Here is a 21,669-nt window from a genome sequence, read left to right as displayed (position 1 = left end):
CGAGGTCCACTTTCGAGATTGCGGACCACGAGTCGGAAGGATATCCAGTGCTGCTGCACGTTTGCCATCCTCCCAACGTCCCCCACCGGAGATGGCCTTGAGCACCTCTTACCGTGGCTGACCGCGTTGGCTCATTTGCATTTCCACGTCCATGGCGTCCTTCTGCTACGGGGGACTTCGTTAGCTACCACTGGTAAATATCGCTTAAACACGATTCGTACTATCGCTGTGTCCCATTATTATTGTTATTATTATTATTATTGTTGTTGTTGTTCATTGTTGTTCATTGTTATTAATATTATTATCCATTGTAATTAATATGGTTGTTAGTGCTTTTCCCAATACTGCCGCTCTTGACTCGGAGCACAGCAGGTGGGACTACTTCCGGCACAAACGCCCTTAGTAGGAGCTGCAACGTGTGGCCGCTTTGCTAGTTGCTCGCATGTCGTAGGTGATACTGAACGCCATAGCGCATAAAAAATAAATTACGCGGCTCCCATGCGCTGTTCAAATCCATGTAAGCGAAGCTTTCTGCACTGTTTGCGTTAATTGACGGCAATTGGTGACAATTTTTCACGTCGCATGCACTCTAGCGCCGAGTTCGTGTGATATGTTGCCTTACGTACACGAATAGTTTGTCTACGTATGTCTACACAGGACATAGAGCGATGCGGGATTTGCTTGTGCACCATTGTTCATAGCTGGGGAGAAGGGTCGACACTATCATCGCCTCAAACGGCGAGTGACAGAAGTGGTAAACTCTAAATAAATTATGGGGCTTTACGTGCCAAACCAATAATACGTGTGGCACTTTCTCAGAGCGAGGTATTGGGCCGAGAAGTGGGAGATTCCACACTGCGCACACTGTAATTAGCTCTCAGATGACCGCGGCGTGTTGATGACGCATGTTAGAACGATCGAGACCGGTGACTGCTTCGAACATAAATGGTTTATTGAAGTAGCTCGCGACAAGGAGCCTTTCTCGTATTCGTCTTCGAGTACTTTGATGATGATATTTTACAGGCTCCCGCCTTCCAACTTGCATGAGATAGGCTTTGAAGGGATGTTTGAGGCACCCTTCAAAGATGTTGTTCGCAGATGTTACGAGAAATATTTGTTGCCTGTCTGAATTAGACAAGCCCTTGTTATTTCGTCGCGACCAGGCTAACTTCTTTCACTTTGGCACATTTTCCAATATGTTCTTCGATCCGGTCTTAACGCCAGTACAGTAGTACCTATTTACTTGAGATATTCGCGATGCCATCTCATCCACCAAGCTTTCACGAGTTCGCATCTGCTTCGCCGTGTTTCTTCAACGTCTCCGTTGTATAGCCTTGTCTGTCCACTTTGAAGCTGTTGGAGTCCGCCTATGTTGACAGGTATCAGTGGCATGGGCTCATTAGGTTCGCCATGCACGTATGTTAAGTCAATTGTTGGGCGCTCCTTCAACTTCTGCTACAATTTTGCGTGGCTGCTCCACTGTAGTTGGACTTCTTGAGATTATTTTTCGCATCAATGTCTTCAGGCTTCGTGTGAGGCACTCGAAAAACCCTCCCATACCTCCACGGGGCGCACTCAGCTATTGTTTTCCATTGGTGGGTACTGCAGTAATCCTTCGCTCATTCGTACCCAACAGCTTCAAGCATTTCCTTCTAGGCCTTAGTAAAGGTACTGGCGTTAAACGAACAGATTACGGCAGGTATACCCCGTCGTGCAGTGAATTGCCGGAAAGCTTGAAGACTGGATATCGACATGTCATTGGTCATCTCCAAGTGTACTCCTCTCGTTACTGCGCAGGTGAAAACGTATTGTTCCACAATGTCGAATTTTTTTTTTTTGCATAAACTGTTCCGGTGGGGTCAGCTCCTGTGACTTGCAATTACCCCGATTCGTCGACTCTGTCCGCCGGGAGAAAAGGCAGAATTTAATCGGCCTGTCTTGTGTTACGCATCTTGCAGACTATGCATTTATTTAAAACACTATTCAAAGCTTGGCGACCCTGCAATATTCGCAACTTAACCCGCACTTGCGCTAGCTTTGCTTGAAATCTGCCATGCAATATTTGATCAACGTGACGTATTGGTGCTTTAGTGAAATACCCGTCCTTTGGAAATGCGATGACGTGCCGGCTTTGATTCTCGGCTGTAGTGCAAGTCTTTTGTCTTGCGAGTCCTTTGTTGTGACAATACTTGTCCATTTATTTTAAATTACTTAGCGCTCGAATCGGCATTTCCACTTGGCTGCCTGAGTAGTACTTTCGTCGTATCCAATATGTTTCTGCAATTAAACGGCCTGTAAACGGCCTTTGTGATATTGCGTTGTCTATGAACCTGAATACACATGCTGTTAGATGCCGCCCGTAGGACGAATTTGATTTCCAAGGTTAGTTGATTCTCTCGTTCGGTGCAGGTGTGACAATGCGCTTCGTGCCGCTTGCCAATGACGCTTGCTCTTTCCGGCTCCACGGATGTAACTCATTCGGTTCCATGCCACCCTATTTTTCGAGTCCGTCAACGTCTTTCCGCTTATACCACATGTGTGAATCCCCCAGATTGTCTTCACCTTGAATGCACGACTCGCTCGTTTTTCTCTTACTTCTGCGACTCTATTAACAAATGTACCCCCTTTGCCTGTCGCTCTAATACAATGAAGTACAATTATTGATTCGGTCAAGCAGGCTGCTTCAATTCTTGCGGTGAAATGACTTTTGATGTAGACGCCTAGCCTTGATGCCATCACCGCTGCCATTAGCTCAAGTCTTGTTAAACTTGGCTCTTTGATTGGAGCTACGTCGCTTTTCGCTGTGGGTAGGCTTGACTTTGTTCCATCGGTTTACACGACTACCAAGTATAGTGCCGCTTCGTATGCTGTTGGACTTCCGTCGACATACAGCTTGTATGCTTGCTCTATTTGATCCTTGCTTGCGTGGTATTTGAGAACTAGAACTAGCAGCTCCGTCGTTTCAGACATCGGGTCCCTCCACTTGTCGCATTCTCCTTTAAGGAGTGGCTCATCTCGCGCATCGTCCCTTCTCTAATTTTTGAAAGCCTATCTCTGCACATATCGTAAAAGGTGACGGCAAGCCAAGCGCATCAAATACGTTTCCTGTTGCTTGTGCAGCACTGTCCTTTTGGTTAAGTACGTTGTTACTGGTAAAGATGCATGCTTGTCCACAGGAAAGGATAGCACGTCTTTTGAGTACTTCCATAAAATGGCAAGAAGCATTGTGTATCCTTTCGATCGAATCCCTGTGTGATCGTCGTCCCTTTCGTTTTCGTCTATTTTGTTTAGGCTCTCTTCACTGGATGTCCATTTTCCCAAGGTCACCGCCGCCTCTTTGATCAGTTTTGCCTTTTTCTATAACTTGACATCACCTTAAAACTTTGGTGCCCCTAGAAGTACATCATCCACGTAAATCTGTCTGTACTAGTTCTTGCATCTCCAAATCAATCAGCCACTTGTTTCAAATCGTGCTTGATTGTAGCTGCCAGAAGAAACGGGCTCGGTGTTTTACCGGAAGTTACTCGTCATGCGGCAGGTTTATACTTCATTCCGCAGCTTTTCCTCGCATCGTCATGCACCCACCACAGAAATATCATGGCATCTGTCCTCTTAGTGGATAGAAATTTGTAGAAATGCCTTTTCAGCGTCTCCAAATAGGGCCACGTTTTCCTTAAAGAGTTGATCTCCTGCCTCCAGATAGTCGTTTGACATGCCTTTCTGCGTGTTTGAAGAGACATCGAATACTACACGAACCTTTGTCGTTGCTCGATCTTCTCGAAAGCAGTCTATCAAATGTTATCGCTCACCGCATGTATTTGCATATTGCATGCATTCGGGACGCGAACTGTGTTGTGCTTTCTGGAAGGCATTCGAGCACCACCGATTACTTCGGAACCTTCGATGACTCGTGTAGGAAAGCCGACGAGCTTGACCGGCTGATCAGACTTTCGCCGATTGCGTTCGCCACTGTCGTTGTGCCTTGAGTGCAGCCTGCGTTTCTGGGCACACGTCCTCCCAATAAAGTTTCGCCATTCTGGTTTTCTACTGTGTTCTTGGGCCTCATTGCCACGTGACATCTGGTAGACGCGCTTCAAGTTAATGCACCGGACGCTCCCAACAAGCCGTAATTCAAGCCTGAACTCCGAAGACCACAAACGTCGCCAAGGACCAGCGAGGTAGATGCAGGCTGCAAGGACTGCCCCCCGGAGCATGTACTTCTGCCTGAGACGACCAGTAAGATTGTGGCCAAGTCAACAACCACAATGGAAGCCCTAGGGTCCATCATGTTTCAACCCAGGGAGCCACCTACTTTCATGAAGCTTCATCGGACGATCCGGAAACCTGGCTTTCTTAAACTTTTGGAAGAATCTCAGCCTTCAATAACTGGACCTCTGAGGATAAGCTACGCCACGTCCACTTCTCCCTGGAAGATGCCGCGAGGACATGGTTTGAGAACCGGGCCAGAGTCCGCCCTTACAACGTGGGACCCGTTCCGCAACAACTTCCCGAGAACCTTCACGAGCGTCGTCCGGCAAGGGCCGAAGTTTTATTGGAAGCCCGAGTGCAGCTACCTAACGAGAACGTTGCCATGTTTACGGAAGAAATGAAGCGTCTTTTCCGCCACGCTGACCAGGAAATGTCCGAAAGTCCTCCAAGTGTGGTACGATGCCATAACTTTTAACCGGTACGATTCGAAGACCGTCGGAGAGTTTCTTAGTCAGGCCACCACCATCGACAAAACACTGGACATGCGGGGCCGACAATTAAACCGCCGCACAATGTCAAAAAATGCAGCGGTCGTGCGGGAAGAGCTTCAGAAGTTGACCTCTTCATCACAGCTTCAAGTGGCTTCGATTGCTGACGTCGTACGCGAGGAAATCCAGCAGTCACACGGGGTCCTTCAGTCGCCTCAGGCGGGAGCGATGACGCATACCACCGTAGTCCGCCATCCCGTTCCCCCTCCGCGCGTGCCAGGTCCGTCTAACGCCGCAGCCTCTGTCGTCCCACGCAGCATGCCAAAAGACTGACGTTTGGTCTACCACAATCAGCTATGCTACCACTGCGGAGAAGCGAACCACGTCTACCGCCGATGCCCATACCCCGAGTCTGTTCGCAGTCTACGCGCCACGTCCACCAGCTTTGCGAGCTGCCACGTGATATTACCGACTATATAGCCGGAACGCAATGGAGGCCCCAACGTCCTGCGCGTTCGCCGTCGTCGGTACGCTACCTGTCGCCGCAGCGCCGACCATACACTGGCCCAGTCTTGGATCGTGCCGCAAGTCCCTATACGGAAAACTAAACGCAGCTACCGATGGAGGTGGCGTTGCTGCACGTCTAGTAACGAAGATCCTCCGCCGCTAAGGATGACGCTTCGTGATCTATTTAGACGGCACAGCAACGACACGCCGCTATTCCGACGAAGCCTGGAAGCCAAGAATACGCCAACAAAACACAACCTGACGACGCCACGTACTAGCCACAGGTCAACGCGACGCAGGTGTGAACCGACGCGAAGATTGAAGTGCAACGGAAGAACCACTGGTCACGACGTGCTTCTCAACGGCCACGAAGTCACCGCGCTTGTAACACTGCAGCTGACTACTCCATCTGTGGATTATCCGCCGCTAAGTTGAAGAAAGCATGGGCAGAACTCAAATTCGGACAGCTTGCGGACACCTCATGACTGTCATGCCACCTCATGACGATCAGCATCGCAGAACAATATCTTCGTTTTTCTTTAACCTTTTCGGCAGTCGGGGAGTCTTTTCATTGTATTTTCCTTGTTGATTTACAAGTTCACGCTTTAATTACACTGCAAGTGGACTTGATGACAACCCTTTACTTCTATTTTACTCTGAATTTCGGCTTCTTTAGTATTGACACTTTTTGGGGATCCCCATATATTCAATGCTCCAAACGTTTGTATATCTCTTGCTGGATTGTTTCCACAGCTTCAACCTTCAGATCCATGATTGATCGATGTTATGCTTGATGAAATTGTTTTGGGGTCCTTTTTGAGGGCCTTGCAGTACCCAACCCCGTATTGTCTCGACTGCCATCAGTCTGCTTTCGATATTTTACGTTCTACCCGCGAAAAACTCCCAATAATTGAGCCCTTCAGCAGTCTTATGGCTTCTGTTGTAGTCGTCTCGGTTCTGTCATCCGCCATTTGTTGCTTTAGTTCCATTTCTCTCATTGGAATTCTGATTTGTAGCAGGTAGACAACAGATACGACGTCGGCTTGTAGATCTATTACCACGGCTGATTTCTTTCCTCGCGTTGCTACAGTTAATTGGACAACGTTAATTTGAATTTTTCGTCTCCTTCGAATGAACCAGTCGTCAGGTTTTCCTGTTATATCTTCGCTCCTATTTCTTCTACTAATCCAGCTGCAATAAATATCCGCTGGCGTTCGCTGTCTAATAATAATCGGCATTGTCTGCCACCTTATTCTCCCTCTATCCAAGCTACAGCTGTCTCTAAAACCGCAAAATTGTTTTACATTTTCAGTTGCGTGTAGAGTAGCCGTCGTTGCTTCCGCTTGCTGTGTTCTGACCTGCTCTACCTTGCCGCACCGTTATGCCTACTTAACTATCATGTTGTCCTTTGCACTGCTTGCATTTCCCTCTTCCTCTACAAATAGGTGCAGTGTTCTGGTCGGTTGCATCTGAAACATACTGTATTTCTGGTGAGAATGTTCTTATTTTTTTTCTCATTAGAATGTTCCCTACGACAGTCCTCAGTTACGTGGTTGTTCTGCTTGCAGAACAGGCAGCTTCTGTTTCTGAGCTATAAAGGCTGTAATTCCGAAGCTGTATGCTATTATTTCTTGGCTTCGCAACTATCCTCTCCTGTTAACATTGTCTTCCTGGGAAGATATTTGCTATCGCTGGAATGACTTAAGCCTGTCCAGCTTTTCCTTGCATTGTTTTCCTGTTGCTTTGCGCGCTAGCTTTCATGGCTGAGCTGTTTTTCATTGCTTCTTTTGACTTGAACTGCACTGATATCTCCGGTGGAATTGCTCTCTTCAACGCTGTCAACATCGACGTGAAACTGGCACTCGAATCACTGAAGGTGCATACCGACAATCTGTTCAGCTGCTCTCCGTGCACTATCTTGCGTAGTTAATCAGTTTCTTGCACCCACCTCATTTTCTCTAGACTCAAGAGCACACTCATGCACCGCTGCACTGATCGTTCAACATTTCCGAACATTGTTCGTAGTATTTTGATTGCTTCATCATAACTTTCATTGCAGATAAAGCAATGAAGCCCTTCTATAGCATACGCTGCCTTTCCGGTTAGAGGTGCTAATAAACTTTTGTCCCTTGCTCATGTTAGGTATGAGGTGAACTGCTCACTCGTGTTGAGCCCAGAAGCGATTCCACTCCAGGGCTCTTTCGCCAAACTTTGTCATTTCCAGATTTTGTCCTTGTCCTTTGCGCTGTACGTTATTTTTGATTACGAATTACCAACTAGCCCAAGCAACCACCCTAGTTCACTTCATTTTTAGTACAATGGGCCCTTTCCCTTCGTCTTTCCCCTGTTCCTCAGCAAGTCCTAGTGTTTTGGTCAGTTTGATTGCTCTTGCCGTGTGCCGAGCTCGTTCATTCGCTTACTGCATCCGAGTCAGTGGCAGCCCTGTGTGGTGGGTTCAGACCTTCTTGTGGGCATAGCGTGAGGATATGCAAGATTCTGCGCTCGGAATGGCAATGCCAGGCCCGCTTCTACCATGACGTCTTGTTTCTTCAACTTCACAGTTCTGACAGATGGGCTACGGCAAAGAAAAAGTGGCGTGAGTTGTCTGCTATCGTCGACAGAACTGCTGAATATCTCTGGCAACATGCGCTGCTACAACTACGTGCCCTTACTCCAAAGAAGAAACCCCTGCCGAGGAACAATGTGCACCGTATTGGAGATGTGACGCTTCCAGAAAAGGTGCAGCATGTGTTAGCCCTTGGGCCGAAGTTTGCCGTAGAACCTCGAAAATCGCCACACGAACTTCTCGCCCTTGTTAGGCAAGTTGCTGGATGTGCCCAGGGCACCGAATCTGAAAGGTGTGATGCGGAAGGTGTTGATGTTCTAACGCTTTGCAAACCTTCCACAAAGGTTCTCCCAATCGGATATGTTACATCGTTTCTAAAAGCGAACTCGTTATCACTTTTACCCTCTGACAAAGAAGGTGGTTTTGCTGTCCTGCCGTTGAGTGACTTCATTGCGACGGCCACCGTTGCCATTGATTCAGTTTTCAAAAGTGATGACAGTGTTTCCCTAGCAAACGTGAAATTGAAAGCAAAAAAAACTATGCAAATCCCTTAGCCTTGAAGCAAGCAAAAGTGATAGAAAAAACTAAAAAGCTAAGCCTAGACATTTTCTTCTCCGCTAAGACGCATAAGAATGACTGCCCTCTGCGGGTTATCGTAACTGAAGCAGCGACTTGGCAGAAAGCTGTTGGCTTGTTTTTGCAAGATAAACTAAACCTTCTAATCATTGACGATCCTTTTCTCGTTAGACATTCTGGTGAAGTTATCAGTTATTTAAAAGAGAATGAAAAGGGACTGAAGATGTTCTCGATCGACGTTGATCTGTACTATTCACTTCCGCATGACAAGTTGCTTCTGGTTGTTGAAGAATGCATTGATGACTTCGGATCAGTTGGCTTTCAGAATGCTGCAGGTGTTTCTGTTAGCGGCTTTCTTGAATTGCTCACCTTCTACTTCTACTTTCTACTTGAAATCAACTTACATCTCATGGAATGAACAAAATTCCATACAAAGGAATGGTGTTTGTATAGGAACATGTCTGGCGCCCGTACTAAGTGATATTTATCTAGCTCATCATGATCGCAATATTCATGATCACCTAGCCGCGTCCCTTGTTGTCAAGGTGTGCAGGTTTGTGGACGACTACCTGATATTTATTGATTGCACTAATCCCGCTTTTGAGCCTGCTGTTTCTGAAGTCTTGGAGACCTTTAAGAAAGAGCCGGAGCCTCTAGAACTTACGCATGATGTCCCCATGGATGATTCCTTGCGCTTTCTGGATCTCAGGTTGAGCCTTGCTAACAAACATGTGTGCTGGTGCTTCGAACCGAGAAGTAAGAAGCCACTCTTGACCTTTAACTCCGCACACTCAAAACTCGTTAAACGAGGTATTATAAAGTTACGTCTCGTTAACAGCATCAATAAATCGTGCCCACACCAGATGCAACATAGTCTTGCTGCTCAGGTTGATCGCCTTTCTTGGGCTGGTTACCCTTTGGCCTTAATTTCAGCCATAGCGGAACAGCTTCTGAGGCGCACAAAATGTGATGATCCCGCTCAATCAGAGAACCAGCGGGCTGAAAGACGCAGGTTTGCAGTGCTGCCATATGTGCATGATGTATCCCATAGGCTAAAGAAAATTGGGCAGCGTGCAGGAATCACAGTCGTTTTCTCAGCCCCGGAAAAATTGGCAAGGCTCTGTAAGCGTGTAAACGCGCCTAAATCGCATCAGAGTTGTTGTTCTGTCGGGCACAGAAAACGGTTTGTGACGTGCACAATGAATGTAGTCTACCAAATTCCCCTGTCTTGCGGCAATAAATATGTAGGACAGACAGGCAGGTGCTTAAACGATCGACTAAGAGAGCATTGTAACAACGTCAGCAGCACTGTACAAGGCCACTTGGGCATCCATTGCCGGGACTGCGGCTGCGTGCCATTCTTTGAAGATACTGAAGTTTTAGCGAGACACAGCTCACAGCTCACCCAGAAAATTGTGGAAGCTGATTTCATCAGAAAACTTCGTAGTATTTGCGTTAGTACGCCCTCAATCGCGCTGACCCCTGGTGAAGTCGCCTATCTAAACACATATAAATCGTAATGCTTAACTTTTTATTTTTTCAGGTGACCATGTTCTTAGTTCAATGACTGGCTGTTAGAACACCCCATGTGACTGTCGTACATCTTCTGCGCATGCCTCTTCTTGTATATATACACATGATGTGGCAACGCAATAAAATACTGTTGGAAGTCAGCGCTGTGTATGTCGTCTATCGCTGTCCTTGTCCTTCGCGCTGTACGTTATTTTTGATCATGAATTACCAACTAGCCCAAGCAACCACCTATAGGGCACTTTGTTATTACGGTCGCACCAGACCCGTATGGGCGATTGCTGTTGCACAGCTTGTCGAACGCGAGCGACACTTTCTAGTCTTTTACGGATTCTTTAGTCCCGCCCCAAGCTTTGTGTTCTCGTGTTTTTCGTGCCGTCTTCCTCGATAAACCATATCCGTATTTTTGAATTTGTAACCTCACTGAAGTATCCTTCGTCGAGAATTCGGGAGCTTACATATAACACAGCTTGCTTTGTTTTTCGTCTTGCCTTGCATTAACCGTGGATGCGTTCACTAGTGACCACTTCCTGACCGAGCATGTCCCGATTGCGTAAGCCGAAGAGCTCGTGTGTCACTCCAACCTCTTTGCAGCTGAGATGATGGAAGGTTCGGCGCTGCAACTCGCGCTTGCGGCTGTCGGGAATGGCTCGGCTGCTCTCCGCTCGATTCCACGTAACCTGGCTTCCAGCTGTCAATAAACCCCGTAGGAACGGTATGTTCTACTTGCGTACTCGTTTGCTATAAACGCCGTATGCCATAAACGATATAATTTGACGACATACTGACATTTTCTAGATGGTCTTATTTTGTTTCAGTCATTCCATTCATACTAACCTAGATTTCGCAAGCATAAATTTTTTTCGCAACATTGTTAACGAGTTTCTTTTATCCAACCAGCCTCTATTCCTAAATCCCCTAAAGGGAAGCTGAAACGGTTTTCAATTTCCATGAATTGTTGGGATTGGGAAGAACAGACCTAATAATTTACGGTTCCAAAATTTTTTTCTTCGTTTTGTTAATATAAGGGGCGGAAATCGCTTTCTAAATCACCCCCGCGGACACGCCCCCATCGCTTCCCGGAGCGCCGGGTGAGGTGGTTGCCAGAGGAGAGAACCGGTGAGAGTGACGTCATTCGCGGGGACCGAGCTGCCGGACCGGCGTGCTGGCATGTGCTGGCATGCCACATTCCGTCCTGCGCTTTACTGAACGACGCTACGAGAGATCTGCCGCCACCGCCGCTCACGTTTGTTTTCTTTTGCGATTTTCGTAAACTGTTCTTTCTTTCTGTGCTGCGTGAGTGCCTACCGCCATGGGCGCCCAACATGCCCTCGTTCTGTGCAGCATTCGGCTGCGTGAACACAGGCGGGCGAGACGATGTGGTGTTTCACAGGTTCCCGAAGGACAAGAAGCTTGCAGCGCACTGTGTCCGTGTGGTGAGGAGAGATAAGTTCGTGCCGACGAAATCAACTGTGCTGTGCTCGGACCATTTCCGCGATAGCCGGATAGCCTTACGACAAATGCGGAAACGCGTTGTTGCTAGCGTTGCTACACTCCGTTTCATACATTAGGCACAACGCTGTGAAGGCTTGAGATACTTCTTGTAGTGGGCTGCGTTCGCACTTAGAAAAAGTTCGGTGTTTTTTGACCCAATTTTTGAGAAAATTTTCCATATATGAAATGAAAAAAAATGAAATGAATGAAACATGAATGAAATGAAAAAAATATGAATGAAATGAATATGAAATATATGAATGAAAGAAAAAAGAATTTACCCATAGAAACAATCCGTGTACTTATACGGCTGCTAACACGTTCTTTTAAATCAATTTTCTTTTCGGCATTTTTTAATTGCAGCCCGGATACAGCCCGGAACAGGATACAGAAACTACTCCTATAGCTAACGATGAGGTCGGAAGGGCCTTACAAGACATGAAACGAGGAAGAGCGACAGGAGAAGATGGAATAACAGTCGATTTATCCAAAGATGGAGGAGACGTAATGCTTGGAAAACTGGCGGCTCTTTATACGAAGTGCCTATCGACTGCAAGGATCCCAGAAAACTGGAAGAATGCAAACATAGTAATCCACAAAAAGGGAGACGTTAAAGAATAGGAAAATTATAGGCCCATTAGCTTACTCGCCGCATTATATAAAATGCCTACCAAAATAATCTACAATAGATAAAGGGCCACACTGGACTTTAGTCAACCAAGGGAACAGGCTGGCTTCAGTAAGGGGTGCTCTACAATGGATCACATCCATGTCCTTATTTAGGTTATCGAGAAATCCGCAGAGTTCAGCAAGCCTCTCTATATGGCTTTCATAAATTACGAAAAGGCATTTAATTCAGTAGAGATACCAGCAGTCCTAGAGGCATTAGGTAATCAATGAGTACACGACGCTTACGTAAATATCTTGGAAAGTATTTGCAGAAATTTCACAGCTTCTTTAATTCTCTACAAGAAAAGTGGGAAGATACCTATAAAGCAAGAGGTCAAACAAGGAGACACAATCTCTGCGATGCTATTCACCGCATGCTTGGAAGAAGTATTCAAGCTATTAAACTGAGAAGGCTTGGGAGTAAGGATCGACGGCGAATATCTCGGCAACCTTCGGTTTGCCGGTGACATTGTTCTATCCAGCAACAATGCAGGCAAATCCCAACAAATGATTGAGGACCTTAACAGAGAGAGTGTGAGAGTGTGGTTGGGCAAGGCAACAAGAGTTTAAAATCGCCAATCAGCCTCTAGAGTCTGTGAAGGAGTACGTTTACCTAGGTTGTATAATCACAGGGAACCTTGATCTTGACAAGGAAATTCATAGAAGAATAAAAATGGGTTGGATCGCATACGGCAGACACTGTGTGCTCCTGACTGAAAGCTCATCATTACCATTGAAAAGGAAGGTGTACAATCAATGAATTTTACTAGTGGTGACATACGGGGCAGAGACTTGGAGACTGACAAAGAAGCTTGAGAAGAAGTTGAGGACCATGCAAAGAGCGATGGAACGAAGATTGCGAGGCATAACGTTAAGAGACAGAAATAGAGTAGTTTGGATCAGGCAGTAAACTCGTATAGGCGATATTTTAATTGGCATTAAGAGGGAAAAATGGAGCTGGGCAGGTCATATAATGCGCCGGTTAGGTAACCGTTGGACCACTAGGGCTACAGAATGGGTACCAAGAGGGGACGCGACATCGCTGTCGGCATGAGCTTACCTCGTCTTTTTGCACAGGTGCATTTCAGAGCCCTACAGATTCCGTGGCCCGGCGGTGGTTTTCTCGATGTGGCTGGGAACCTGCCACCGATTTCAGTTTCTACGTGGCAAATGGACGCGTGCTTCGCCACACAATCATCGCCTTCCCGGATATCAACGAACAGCCGCCCACTTTGGATACATTCACTCATCTGGCCTGGCAACCGCCCTATGTCAACTGATACAAGAGGGGCGGAGGCACTACTTAAACTGTACTTCGACGGACTACTGCCGGGGCGCCACATCGCTGTCGGCATGAGCTAACCTCGTCTTTTTGCACAGGTTAGTTACCGAACCCCTGCATCTTGTTACCGGTGTTCTGACCGATGTATGATTGCGGTGTCGTGCCCCGACAGCCTATTGGAGTACGTGAGAAAATGTATCAGTGTACGTACTTTTGCCTACCGTGCTTTCTCTGGATTACATTTACTTCTCTCCGGGGATGTCGAAGTAAACCTTGGCCCAGGTCCAGATGCTGGCAGTGCTGAAGGAAGTGCTAGTACTGAAGGCTCTTATGCTATTGTCCGCGGGCTTGAGCAAGGGCAGACTCGTTTTTTTACCGAGCTTGAAGATATCAAGAGAGAACAGTCTGCTCTCGCTCTTTCGCTACAAGAACTACAGAACACAGTCGCTGTTCTTCAAGGTGACCTACTTTCAGCCAAAGAAGAGTCCTCAGAAAATCTGCGAAAAATGGTCGAAATTAAAACGTCCCTTGGGAATACAAACAACAGGTCGCGCAGAAATAACTTGATAGTTTCTGGCCTATCTGATTGCGAAAATGAAAGTTTGAGAGACTCTGAGAAAAATGCCATCGCGTTTTTTGAAACTGAGCTCAAACAGACTACCACAACAGAAGATATTGAACGTGCTCATAGGCTGGGAAAGTTTCGCGAGGGAAAGAACCGGCCAATTATTGTCAATTTCTGTAGATTTAAAGTTAAGGAAGAACTTTTGCCGTGTGGATCCAGGCTGAAAGATAAGGAATACGCAATTCGAGAGGATTTCAGTCCTGCTATCAGATATGCACGATCAAAACTGGTTGAATATGCTTTAGCCACAAACCTCTCATTTAAACTACGTTTCGATAAACTGCACATGGGCAACAAAATCTTTGGCTATGATAGCGGAAAAAAGGTGGTAACGGAAATAGGATAGCTAAAGGTCAAGCATTGTGCAGAACCTAAAACCTTGCGTACTGGCGCGGAAACTAACACTTCTTGTTATCTTACACTTAATCTTCTGTTAGTTAACTGCCGAAGCTTGAAAAATAAGGTCGATGAGTTTGCAGCTTTACTTTCCGCTGTTCCACCGTACATAGTGATCGGAACGGAATCGTGGCTTCATGAATCCATCGCCAATAATGAGGTATTTCCGTGTGGTTATGATGTTTACCGGTGCGACAGAAAAACACATGGTGGCGGCGTTTTTCTTCTCATTAATGAGTACCTTCATAGTACTGAACTCCCTACTTCTTTCAATCACTCTAAATCCATATGGTGCGGGGTTAGAATGAGCAATGGCAATTACCTTGCTGTTGGGTCTTTTTACCGGTCTCCTACTTCTTGTAATCCGGAATCATTTACCGAGCTATCAACCTTTTTAACTACCATAGATACTGAGTATATACTTGGGGGTGACTTTAACATGCCTGCTGTTGACTGGGAAGATGGCAAACCTGTGTTTACAGACTCGACTGCCCTATCTCTTGCCTTTTCAGAGTTTACTATAACTAGTGACCTAACCCAATTCGTCTCCGAATGCACGCGACGAGACCATTTTTCTGCCAGCACTTTAGATTTGTTTTTTCCTAGCTCTGAGTCGTTGATCCAAAATGTAGCTGTTATCCCTGGTATCAGTGATCATGATTGCGTTGTTGCCACGTCTAGTGCCGCTTCAGTTAGACCAGCCCATAAATATCCTAGAAAGGTTTTTTCCTACGACCGAGGGGATTACATGTCTTTATCACGAGAGCTTTCAAATTTATTCCCTATTTTTTATGAGGTCAGCCAGACAGAGGACATAGATGAAGCTTGGATTCTTTTTAGAGATAAATTAAAGGCTTCAATTGAAAAATGCATACCTTCCAAACCTTTGACAACTCGGTTCTGGAAAGATAAACCTTGGGTAGATAAGAAAATTCGCTCGCTAATTAACAAAAAAACGCCGCTAGTATACTTCGTATTTGAAGACTCGCAATCAGTCTGTTTTCGATAAAATACGTCACGTGAACTACAAAAATTAGCAAGAAATAGAGGTAAATAAACAAACTTATATTTCATCGCTTGACGCAAAGTTGAGGGATAATCCTAAAGAATTTTGGAAATTTGTTAAAATAAATGGCAAACTGGGCACCACTGTCCCTAGTTTATCAGTTGGCTTGCTGTCTGAATTCCTATTTTAAGTGTTTTTTATGAGACGTACACTAGTGAACTGCCTGAAATACAAGAAATAGTCTACGAGAATATGCCTATGGTTACTGTCACATATAACGGTGTTCTCAAGCTTATTTCCAGTGTGGACAACAAATCGGCTGGCGGTCCGGATGGCATTCTGTTGCAGGTAATAAAATCCTGCTCTCAAGTAATTGCGCATTTTTAGCAGCTCTGTTTAATAAATCATGAAATGCTATTTCTTTACCTGCATAGCCTACGTCGTTCCTATTCATAAAAACGGTCCCAACAGTGTACTCGAAAACTACAGGCATACTTCCCTAACATGTGTATGTTGCAAAACAATAGAACACATTATATACAGTGCTGCGATGAAACACCTTCACAGCAATAATTTCTTTTTGAATCATCAACATGGATTCAGGCCTGGCTTGTCATGTACGACTCAACTGGTAGAGTTCTCCCATGATCTCTTTTACTCTTTGGACCTTGGATTTCAGGTAGACTGCATATTTTGGGATTTCCGGAAAAGTTTTGACACCGTTTCTCACGCATTGCTTTTACATAAATTATCTTTTCTCGCTATACACCCTGCAATAGTGCATTAGATTGGAAATTACCTGTCTGGACGAATACAGCATGTTTTAATAAACGGCACTAAATCAACACCTGTCACCGTAACTTCTGGTGGACCCCAAGGGCCTGTTTTGGGGCTTTTGTTATTTTTGGTCTTCATAAATGACATTGTCCACAATCTAGAATTAAAAGTGAGGTTATATGCTGATGATTGTGCCATATACAGGAATGTAGAAAATGATTGTGATGTTAGTAGTTTGCAGAATGATTTAAACAAAATTCATGCTTGGTGCATTAAGTGGGCCATGTCTTTCAACAGTGCTAAATGCCAACTTGTGTCATTCACCCGTAAACGCTTTCCTGTGAGATCAGTGTATAAATTGGATGGACTACTTCTTGAAAAGGTCCAACACTACAAATACTTCGGGTTGTATTTCACAGAAAATTTAGCATGGAAAAGACATATTGAATACTTAACCTTAATATCATATCGTATGCTAAAGCTTGTTAGACATAATATTTATAAAGCCCCACAGAAAGTAAAAGAACTGCTTTACATAACAAATGTTTGTCCGGTACTCGAATACGATTGCCAGGTATGGGACCCTCAAAGCTCTAAACTTATAGAAATGCTTGAACGCGTCCAAAACTTCGCTGAAAATCTTGTTTCTGGTAATTATAACTTCAATAGCAGTATTACATTGGTTAAAGAGAACCTTGGTTGGAAAAGACTTGCACACCGCCGATTAACTGCAAAATTAGAACTTTTTTTCCGAATCTACTTTGATCTCACAGGAATAAACAAGAACTTGTACATTTTCCCTCCGCACTTCATCTCTAAACGATGTGATCATAAGCTGAAAGTTCTTGAAATGCGCTGTCGTACTGATGTCTACCGTAATTCATTTTTTCCGCATGCTTCCGCACACTGGAATAGGCTTCCCAGGAGCATTGGTGAATGTAAAACGTGTTCAGAGTTTCTGTCTTTATTGTCACGCAGTCTGTCGTAGTATATCATCCCGTTGCACTTCATGCGATAGTGTACCCTTTCCATTTCTGTCTTGCAATTTTGCACCGCATTTTACTGAAGACAGTTTTGCCGTCGCGATGACTCATCAATGTTACGTATTTTGTTACTTTTACCACCTGTGCTTAGCTGCATCAAGTTTTTGTCACATCTTCATTTTTCTTCAATTTGTCCCCCCCTGCAATAATGCCCTTGTGGCGCTGCAGGTACTTGTATAAATAAGATAAATAAATAAAGGGAAACGCAGTCGAGGACGGCAGCAGACAAGGTGCAGGGATGAAATTAGGAAATTCGCGGGCGCTAGTTGGAATCGGTTGGCGCAGGACAGAGATATAATTGGAGATCGCAGGGAGAGGCCTTCGTCCTGCAGAGAACATAAAACAGGCTGCTGATTATTATTATTATTATTATTATTATTATTATTATTATTATTATTATTATTATTATTATTATTATTATTATTATTATTATTATTATTATTATTATTATTATTATTATTATTATTATTTATAACTACGGATTACTTTGTGCTCTTCTTGTTGGTCGCCTTTCAAATGTTGGTAATGTGCAGTTAATAGCAGAATGATCGCTTAAACCGGACGAAAGCGTTAGTGATGAAAGACGTCTAATGTCTAATGTGTTCGCTAATATACTAGTTATCTTTCTTTCTCAGGTTATTTAAGGCTAACGGTACCAGACAAGTCAATGAAAACTGCACAATTAGATGAAGCTGAACTTACAACAGGACCTCCATTAATTTCGTCAAGTTTTTCAAGAGAAGTAATTCCCTTTGCGAAAATGTGTCGCTCGTCGGTATCGTACGATACCCTTGGAAGTCTTCTCATAGTGAAAAAATATCAATAGGGTAGCTGCTTCTGTAAAGTTTTCTGAGACAAGTTCTTAGTGCAGGCGAGATCAGCAACAGCGAAGTCGCTAAAAAAGTCGCAGTGGGTTGCTTGTCAGATTATGCTGCTCCACGTTTGCTGCTGATTATGTGCCGCGTTTAAACGTAAATAAATAATTGTAAATACAGCCCCCACGAATCTCACAAAACATGTGTGCTCAGGGTAAAATAAAAACGTACGTGCGGTTAATATGCACTGAACAATAATTATAAAGCGGACAAACTTGGTGTATCACAAACCACTATAAAACATACCACTAATTTATGAATAGGACTTCTTCAAAACTGTCGTAAAGATTGTAACAATGTCACCTAAATTGTATATTTATATAACAAATTTATACTCTTTAGATGCTCTAACAGATACACTTACAGAAATGCGATAGCTGTTTGGGGGGGAGTTACGTATTTGTGAACTTCATGCTTCAAGTTTTATTTCTTATCAATTTTCGGGATATTTCTGTAAAACATATCAGGCCTTAAATAAAAATTCTGCTTCCGAGAGCCACTAGTGTTTAATTTGTTCTGTCAATGTAGCGACATTTATTTAAATCGGCCCAGCTATTGTCTCATAAAACCACTTCTACGTGTTACACGTATTTGAATAGGGAGTATCGGAGTTGGTTCCAGTACTAAAACTTCCGTTTCACAGTAGTATGAAGACGCGCACGACTGCTGGACGAATGCCTTAGTGTCGTCTCTTTTGGACCACAGTATTACTGAACTTTCATGTTTTTGACGGGTTCATCCGTTTGTGTAAGTGAAAGGCTATAGCTACAGGTCTCCTTCCCTCAATATGGAGAAACAGTCTCAGGAAGACTGTCTAGATAACGTCCGAACTTTGCTGCCGAGGTGAGACGAAGGTTAGGCGAAAGTCTACAAACACCATTCACTTTCCGTCGAGGGGCGAAACAGGTTAGAAAAGAGGCGGTTGCTCGTTTGATATGAAGCGAGACAACCTTGCACTACCGTGACGGGCGATGACGGTTTCCGCGAAAGGGAAGTCTGCGGGAGACCTCGACAAAAACCGCTTCTGCTGCGATCAACTACACCGGCCTGCGTTTTTGCTCTCCTGTAAAGCGTGCTTTGTTGCAGCTATGATAAGAACGCGGCTTAGCGCACTTTACGAGAGCGAGAGAGCTTGAGGCGAGGCTGGAAAGAGCTGGTCATATTGCGAGCTCAAAGCACTGCTACCAACTAACTAGTTGCTTCTTTAGCTATAAGGTCGCAAATCTTGTTCTTGCAATTGATAAACATCCATGCAGGTGCGTTTTTACGGTGAATGTGTGGTACCGAGTCATTTACCGCGTAGATGCGCGAATGGTGGCCGAGTGAGCACCTAATGGGAAAATGAAAGAGCGTAAAATGCAGTCAGAGACAGAGGGAGGTGGACTCGCATTTGTCCACCTCACTAGCGCACTTTTTCGTTGTTTTGTCCCGCAAGCCGCCAAGACGGCAGGGGATCAATGTTCGATAAGCAATGGCTGCACCGTCGCCGGAACAACAACGTCTGGGCGTCTCACTTTTTTCTACATTTTTTTCTTTTCTTTTTTTCGACGTCCATGGCGCAGCTCACGCAAGGCACCGTTCACGCGGGATCGATGGGCTACTATAGCGACGCAGAGGCCGTCCGCGCCCGTTCGCAATCATCCTTCGCAGCGTATGCAAACACCTAGCAGCCAGCTCGTAGCTTCTCTCGCACAGGGCAGACGCTGCGTATTATGTGATCGCGTCGACGAACGGAAGTATTCCCGTGGTCTCGCGTGCCTGTGGTAAACTTTACGTGAACTGGGCGCGGAGACGGTTTGGCGCGCTCGCGTTACGACGAGTGGTACGTGGTACGTGACCAATGAGGCTCGAGTCACTCGGTGTGACGTCACTAGCGGGCCCGAGTCGATACCGAGCCCAGCTTATTTCTGCGACCGGTGCAGCTCGGGAATCAATGGGCGCTCGGCAGTGACGGCTACCGTACGCAGCTGGCGCCGCCAGACTCCACTTTGCATTGGCGTCCCTCGCCGACGGAGCCGAAGTCGCACGAATCCAAGACAGCGCCACGGTTCGTACAAGTTGAAAGACCTCTTGTCCGCCACAGAAGCGACGCTTATTTCGCTTTATTTAAATTAGGAATATCTAAGATGCTTTCAGAGCGATGCAAACGCGTGTAGATCAAGGAAAAAGAGAGGGAGAAATAAAAGTTATATGTTTGTTTCGAATATCGGTCACGGACGAAAACACGGTCCTAGTCTGGCGCATTATATCATCCACTGACGGTGCCATAGCGTTTCGGCATAATGCATATTTTGCAGGCGTTTCTCTCTTTTCTTTTTCTTCGTCTTTCCGACAAACGTGAACTCTTAGCCAAAGATACGCATTGTTGTTTCCTCGTACTTTTCTTCTTTCTCTATTTTGTGAAAAGCGGCGCAGTGTTTCATAAAAACGCGGCGGAAAGCTGTAATAACGTTCGCTGACAACGATCCCGTTAGTCTATCGCGTAAGCGTGGAAACCTCGAGTTCAAGATTGATGGAACGCATTAAAAGTTCCGCACAATTTCGCCTGCCAAGCAGCGCGTCTCCGAAAGTCGGCGCTCTAGATGGTCCGAAAGAATCTCGGGAAGTTCGAAAATCTGGGCAGAGATGCGGCACCCGGCACGAACTGTAGCCGGGAATCTTCGTTTCCGGCTGGATTAGCAGCTACGCCAGCGTCTTCGCGTGCCAGCAAGCCCGTCGTGGATCTTCCGTGTCACCGGTGTCGGAGAATTTCGTCGAGCGTGAAGGAAGCGACTCAGCTTCGAGACGGCTCCCCCCGCACCGCCCTCTTCAAACCCTACAGCCCGTAGTGCTCCACACGTGCAAGCCAAGCGCATCGATGACCGGTGCGGGAGAGCACGACGTGCGCGTTCGCCCCGACGCGGTCGCATTCCTCGCAACTGTCGCGCATACCTCGTCGTCCGCGTGCCACGAGAAACTTGCGAGCCGTCGAGTCCGTGGCCCGGTATCTCAGCTGTGCTGCGTCTAAGCAAATCCGCGCATTGCAAAGAAAGCTACGGGTTGCGTCAGGGAAACAGTGCACCAGGATGAATAGATATTTACAATACTTGGTATTTCAGTATTAGAAAAAAAAGACTGATTATTGCAATAAGTAAGCGCTTTTTTGTATCAGCTTCTTCGTGTCTCATTGCTCCTGCGCTATAGTTTTTTTTTCAGCAGTGCATTGTTGAGCGATGGCTGATTGGCGGTTATTTCATGTCATATGCTTGAGCTGCAAGCGACAACAATATTGCGGAATCAGAAAAAGAAAATCGCAGGAAACGCAGCTATATCGGGAAACCAAGGAATTTATGGAGGCGTTTCTTGTCTTGAGAAGAAGAATGCTTGTAGCCAAGTGCACTGCCGGTAGTGCTAACATGGAGAGACAGCAGAAACTAGTACGATACCACTTTCCTTGCGACTTGTAGAGCACTGAGCGCATTAGAAGATGGGATGACGCTTCACTATTCAAAGTTATGAACTGGTGCTGGTTGGTTTAGGGTATCAAGAAGAAAATGGTGCATGCAGACGGGACAAAAAAAATCATGAAGTTGGTGAAGGCGGGGTCTAACCTGCATTGTTGTTGCTGTTGTTGCTGCTGTTGTTGC

At 45.5% G+C, this 21,669-nt stretch overlaps 1 protein-coding gene across 3 annotated transcripts in view; it reads left to right on the top strand.

Moving 5' to 3' along the window:
* The first annotated feature begins 13,367 nt into the window (after positions 1-13,367).
* Positions 13,368-21,669, top strand: part of LOC135919231 (uncharacterized) — a 125,188-nt gene continuing 116,886 nt past the window's right edge. For 2 of the 3 annotated variants that reach the window (XM_065452936.2, XM_065452934.2), the window contains exon 1: positions 13,461-13,524. The gene's annotated coding sequence lies outside the window, so the exon portion shown is untranslated. Of the gene's footprint in view, positions 13,420-13,460; positions 13,525-21,669 lie in introns of those variants that run through there. The other variant, XM_070538024.1, reaches the window with a different exon arrangement.

Source organism: Dermacentor albipictus, chromosome 4 (genome assembly GCF_038994185.2).
Source record: "Dermacentor albipictus isolate Rhodes 1998 colony chromosome 4, USDA_Dalb.pri_finalv2, whole genome shotgun sequence".
In the NCBI taxonomy this organism is placed as follows: domain Eukaryota; kingdom Metazoa; phylum Arthropoda; class Arachnida; order Ixodida; family Ixodidae; genus Dermacentor; species Dermacentor albipictus.
Note: the sequence above shows the minus strand (reverse complement) of the source record. Positions and strands in the feature narration are given on the sequence as shown.